This window comes from Etheostoma spectabile, chromosome 7 (genome assembly GCF_008692095.1).
Source record: "Etheostoma spectabile isolate EspeVRDwgs_2016 chromosome 7, UIUC_Espe_1.0, whole genome shotgun sequence".
NCBI classification, from domain to species: domain Eukaryota; kingdom Metazoa; phylum Chordata; class Actinopteri; order Perciformes; family Percidae; genus Etheostoma; species Etheostoma spectabile.
In genome coordinates this window covers 11,451,676-11,458,098 of record NC_045739.1, presented here as the reverse complement: position 1 = coordinate 11,458,098, position 6,423 = coordinate 11,451,676, and positions in this window count along the sequence as shown.

Here is a 6,423-nt window from a genome sequence, read left to right as displayed (position 1 = left end):
AACTCATCAGTGGCAAGTGTGGGTAGCTGTACAAACCTGCTGTGGTGTCGTTAATGCCAGCAGTCTTTAACCCCTTGAGCTATTCCTTACCACCCCACTACCAGCAGCAGTTGCCACTTGACAGTTTCCATAGAAATGACAACTCACTCACCTCCATTATACTCTGCTGTCAAACCAGTTGACAGTGACAACGTGAAGGGGCTCATCACTTACATATTGTGTAACAACAACACTTTTCTACCATCACACAATGTTTACAGTTTGTCCTTTATAGGCACAGCTTAAACCATCACGCCTTTACATTCCCTTCATATGTACTCTCTGTGAAAAACAGAGATATCTTCAGTATGTGTTTATTTGAACAACCTGTAGGCCAGATTACAAAAGGACTTGAAATTAAGATACCTAAATAGTGCTTGTTAGGGAAGAAACAGAAAAGCTAAACATTGAAGGCTTGTACTGGGTCAGTAAGTGCCCAGTAAAGTTCTTAGATCCCCATTCATGCGGTCCAGTATTTAGCCACAGCCACTGCTTTTTGTGATGGAGTGCCGGTCCTTTCCTTTGTAGGTAAAATAGAAGTAGTCAATGGCTAAATGCCCAGCTGTGGAAAGTGATGTAAAACCAAGCATTTTTTTTGGACTCTTTTCTGCCGCCACCTCCATCACTGTGATAAATCAACTCACAATGCTAATACAAACAGTAAATCCATGGTAAAGAAATACCCCACAAAATAAGGACAGCAGCACCAAATGTTACTCAATCGTAAATAAGGAGAGAAAAGAATAGAAATGTATTTGCATAACCTGCAACTATCTTTAAAGCTTGATCCAGTCACTCTCATCCCAGTTTACAGTCCCTTATCATGGACTGGCATCATCACCAAGCAGCCGCTATTTCATGGCACATTAAAACTCTTAATTAAACTAACAATGAAAGTATTAGATGGTGGTTGACACCATCCTTAATTAAGGATTAAATCTAAGCAAAACAATTTAACTCTTTTTTTTTTAAAGATGAGTTTAACATTTTATGAAATAGGTTTTGTGAACTTTCTTTTTTGGGGGCAGACAGTGTCAAGAAAACAGCTAGCCTGGCTTTGTTCAAAGGTAACAAAATCTGCCTGGCAACCTTGAAGTGACAACTACAATCAAGGAAGTAACTGTGCCCTGCCAAGAAATAGTTCAGCACATAACCTCCTTTAAAACAAATTAAAGAAACACGTGTTTTTTTATTTATAGATTAATGTTTGGGGATTCTTTTCCTTTATTACAGTGATAGTGCGTATACTGGAAAGGGGGAGAGAGACAGGGGATATTAAGCAGCAAAGGGCCAGACTCAAACCCTACACCGCTGCAGGACACAGCTCATGTGGAGCAAACGCTCTTACTGGTTGATCTGGAGGCTGCCCCAAAATGTGTGTTTTTTACTTTGCAGAGCTAAGATAACCGCCTGCTAGCTCTTGCTTTACACGTAGAAGCCCTCTTGATCTTCTTATCCAACCATCAGCCAAAAAAAGAGAATGTGCTCATTTCCCAAAATGTTAAATTATTCCTTTAACTGGCAGTAGCTTTCCAAATTGGGAGTTTGTTTGACATCTGTCAGTGCATGTCCTGCATTATTTACATTTAGTAAGCAACAAAACTGTAAACTACACTGATTTCTGGTAACAGCAAATGATGTATATTGTGACTATTTTGTTGTAACGCAATTATTGTTTGAAATTGGGACACAGACACAGGAGAGAGAAATGGAGGACACGCTGTAAACTAATACCCCTTTACAATCCGTGGAGTAAACTTCCCAAGGAAGAAGAAGACATGGAGAGTGGGCTGAATCTGCAGCAGAAATCCTTCACAGTCCAATTAGCAGCAAGAATTTCCCCACAGCTCTCATGGCACAGCCTCTCCAAATTTTACTGTTGAGGGGGGGTTATACGCTACATGGTTATACAACTCCTGGAGCCTCCCTTCATATCCACTGACAAAAAACAGACACATGTAGTGACAATCTAAAAGTGAACAAAAGGCAAACAACACAAAAGCTAAATAAGCACATACAAGAATAGAGAGAACATAGATTGCTGTGTGGCGGCTGTCAACTTGACAGACAAATTGATGGTGACATTTCAAAAGGGCATTACACATCATGATTGAAATTGTAGGTGTGTTTTCTTTAATCACTGGAGGGCTTCTGTTATTAATCATGTGAAAGTATACACAGGCAATCAAAGTTCAAAGTCTCAGGTTTTAGAAGGTTGGAAAAGAAAAGAATAACAATGAGATCCACCCACTGAGATAAATATGCCTCCTTGCCCCACGTGTCCTTGCAAAAATGCACCTCATACCTGATATCTCATGCAGAACGTGTGCAGCTCGGAGATGAAGCTGGTGTCATTGCACCAATAGCAGCTGTGTTTGGTAGAAGCAGCAGCAGTGTTTTCACAGGGATTCAGTCTGTAAGGAGGACTGGATGATCACCCTATCTCACTTGATATTATGTTCACACACACACACACACACACATACACATAAACACACTGGGCTTCAATCCCAGAATCTGCAAGCAAGACATCCAGTAAATAACCACATGACAAACTTAAATGAGGACAAAAGACAGGGAAGGAATGACTTTTAAAGTAGGTGTTTGAATATGACAATCAATGTCATTAATGATTTTGTGTAATTATACAAGCAGTCTTGAAGATTGAACATTACACCGCAAAGGATTTATGTAAAATAAACTCAGGGTCCTGTTTAACATCAAAAGATAAGATAACACCATTACAGAACTCTCTAAAGGAACGTTTAATATTGGTTTTGAAATAAATGTTCCTGTCTATTACAAGTGACTGTGTAAACACTGCATGTACACATATACATTTGAACCCTAAGAACTGATCCTGGTCTGGCTGTTTAAGTGGAAGAGTAGGAGGTGCACTCTCTTGGATCTATCATCTGTGCATACATGCTAATAAGTGACCCAACTCAATACATTCAATGACATACTGCCCTCTCTTGGACATTCTTGGTAAATGAAAGGTTTTTTTTCATCAACATAATGAGTGATAAAGCACTTTCAGGTATTTTCTGTTTTATTTTAGCACAAAAGCAGAGCATCTGTGATGGTGAAAATAATCTCATTAGTGTGACACCAAACACACGTTCCAAGAGTTGTAACCATTGCGGATGCCTCAGTTACCCTACATACACTGGTGCTGGGTCCCTGAGGGTGTGAAAGCCCATTGTGCTCCATTGTCTGATTTAACAAGATGCGTCTGGCTGAGCTCTGGATCGGCTCCTGCATTCTGCTTCCAAACCAGGCCAATTCTATCAGAGACGGGATGAGAGAAAACTGTCCTCAGAGCTGGCTGGAAGAGCATCTATGAAGTTGCGGTGCTGTAACGAAAGGGAGACAACATTAGTATGGGGTCAGGCCTCAGGGAGGGGAGAATAAGGTTTGGGTTGTTTCCCTGAGAGGAGTACAAAAATGTGTGCGCTCATCTTTTTTTCCTAGGCAGAGCCGCTGCAGCCATTACAACACCTGCACTAAACTCACAGAGCTCATTATCTTCACACATTGTTACTGCAGGGAAACAAAGCCACAGTACAGCTGAGGGTGAAGGTTATTGATGCCACCCAAGGGGGTGGTTAGAAGGTTATTACAGAATGCAGAACACCAGTGAGATTAAAACTGTAGAAACGAAGAAATACCAGAGATACATTAGAGTCAGTTTGCCCACCTGCAGCAACCCTCCTGCATACTGATTGGAGTGGTTCATTAAACTGAATACTGAGTAGAGAAGACTAACCCATGTTATTCTCCTACAACTATGGCATCACCCTCCTTTGGGCCAATCATGAAAGAAATCAGTGCCTGAGTTTATAAGGCAGGTAATATTTAGATGAAATGCCTCTTCATCTCTAATTGGTACTGGCATCAAAATCTACTGTAGTGCTTGTTTGTTATGAATCCAATGCCTGAGAACAGCATATTTAACTAAGATATACAGACACGTTGGTGGGGAGGAAGATGAGGCACATAACATTGAGCAATAATATAGCAAAGATAACATATAATGGTGATAGAATACCTGTCACATTCCCAGAAAAACACAATGATACTCTGCTTTCGGCCTCAGCACCAGACCTCAATCACATCACGGAATAAGCATGTCGCTCATTTGATGAAAGATGGTCATAAATGTAATAAAACTGCCAAGGTTATTAGAAGTGCCACAGGCCATTTTACAACAGCTCACACACCTCATATTGGATTATGGAAAGAAATATAATGAACCAAGGAAGTGCAACTTGCCCATTTACAAAAGGACCGGGGGAGGTTTAATGCCTGGTAACTGAATCTATTCATACACAAGCACAATACCTAAGCAATGACAACCTGCAGAGGTTCACCTCAGGTTTGTGGAAACTTGAAGACGTTCTTTAAGCAGTGCTGCAATTAAACTGCCTGTGCACATCAGCCATGTGTTGCCAGTGTACAAAATACATATTCACTCCACTTTGATCACAGGTCACACTCAGCAGTTAATATGAGTTCAGTTTTGAGAGTATTTAGGGTTTAAATACTTTGTCTGTGGTTTGTCCATTGATTAGAGTTGATGAGGCTCTGGAGGGGCTGATAACAACATCTGTTTATTTAGCTCAGATTTGGATAAACTTGACTTCATATTTATAACTGGATTAACACTGAAAAGTTAGTAAGGGTTTTTGGAAAAACAGCTGAAAACAGCTGTCGGGTGCAGCTGGAAACAACAGTGAGAGCACTGAGACTTAACCACAAGAGTAAAGCTGCTAGCCAAAAAAGCAAAACAATGAGCTGGAATGGTAGAATTTTAGCCTTTTTTGGATTTTAAATCATATGCTCAATAGAAGAGTCTTCAAATGTACTGATGTCCTTGTTCACTTCAGATATCAGGATATATGCCAGACTGGCGGATTATTTAACAGTGTCTGGTATTATTTTCACCTTGTGATTGTGCGTGTGTGTCTGTGTGTGTGTGTCATCTTGGCAAAATGTGGTCCTGAAGACACCTACTGTAGTAGGAACTACCACAGAGGTGGTTTTAGGTTTTGAGTACACTACCAGGTATTTATCTGTCTTTAGTATGTCTGTGGACAGATTTTAACACCGCAATAGCGTGACAACGTGCAAGATATAGTCACAAAACTTTGAGTAGATCAAAATGAAGGCCAAGTTCAAAGATAGGTGTATGTGGTCCATGCAATGGTGTTGGTAGTAGGGGGTAGTAGGTAGGAAGGTTAGGGGCCACTGACCCCACTTTATGCTCCTGGCCAAATTTGGCATTGTGGCTGGTGTGATCCCATCACTCTAGTTATAACATCAATTCATTATTTCACGTTCACTTTTAAGACATAAAAGTTTAGGTAATTGTCATAAAACAAAGACGTTGTTTGAATGTCGTAGTGGGTAAAACAGTGATTGCAACATCCCTGGTTGGTTAACTTTGATACATGTCTTCACTTTCTCCTTTAATTTCTTGTCACATCTCTACTGTTTACACAGGCTAAAAATATACACAGCGTCTGTCAGGAATTCAGGTTGATTTTCAGCTGGTTGCACTCAGTAAATCCTCATTTGGGGAAAAGAATAGAGCCTGGATGAGGTGATGGCTGGTGGATTCCCAAACACCGCCAGGGAGCCAAAAGCCTCAGATTTACTTCAGTTGGTTTGTGGACTCCTTTGTTATCTGGGGGCTTTTACTAGAAGAACCAAAATGTGTCTTTGTAAAAAGTCTTCATTATTTCGGTTGATATTTTGTTGTAATTCCCAAATCAATTTACATTTAATTGAATAACCACAGACATAGTCTTTGATGCTGGAGGCAAAATATAAATGTTTGACAGTTGTTATATGATATTCAGATCATTTACTCAAGTAAAAGTAGCAATACTGCAATGTAAAACACTCCTGGTGCAAATCCTGTTTTGAAAACGTTATATTAATTATCAGCAAATTGTATTTTAGGTATCAAAAGTAAAAGTACTTATTTATGGCCCCTCTGACTCTTATAAAAGTATTATACATTACAACTTTAGATAATTTTTATTACTGATGCAGCATTATACGGTTGTAGCTAGTTGAGGTGGAGCTAATTCTAAAAGTATTTCACATACTGCTGGGTAGTTTAATCCTTATCAATGCATTGCATGTTATACACTCATCATTTGTTTTGTGTGTAAAATCTTATTTTGCAATTAATGTACAATCTTTTCATCTGAATTGTTGTGAAATAAAAATATGACTTGCCATAAAATGGAAATACTCAAGTAAAGTACAAGTACAAATGTGTATACAAAAAGTATAGTAGCCTAGTTGGGTAAACACACTACGAGGAAAAAGGTTTATTTCATTTTTGTTTTCCTTAGAGGTTAATTCAGCTGC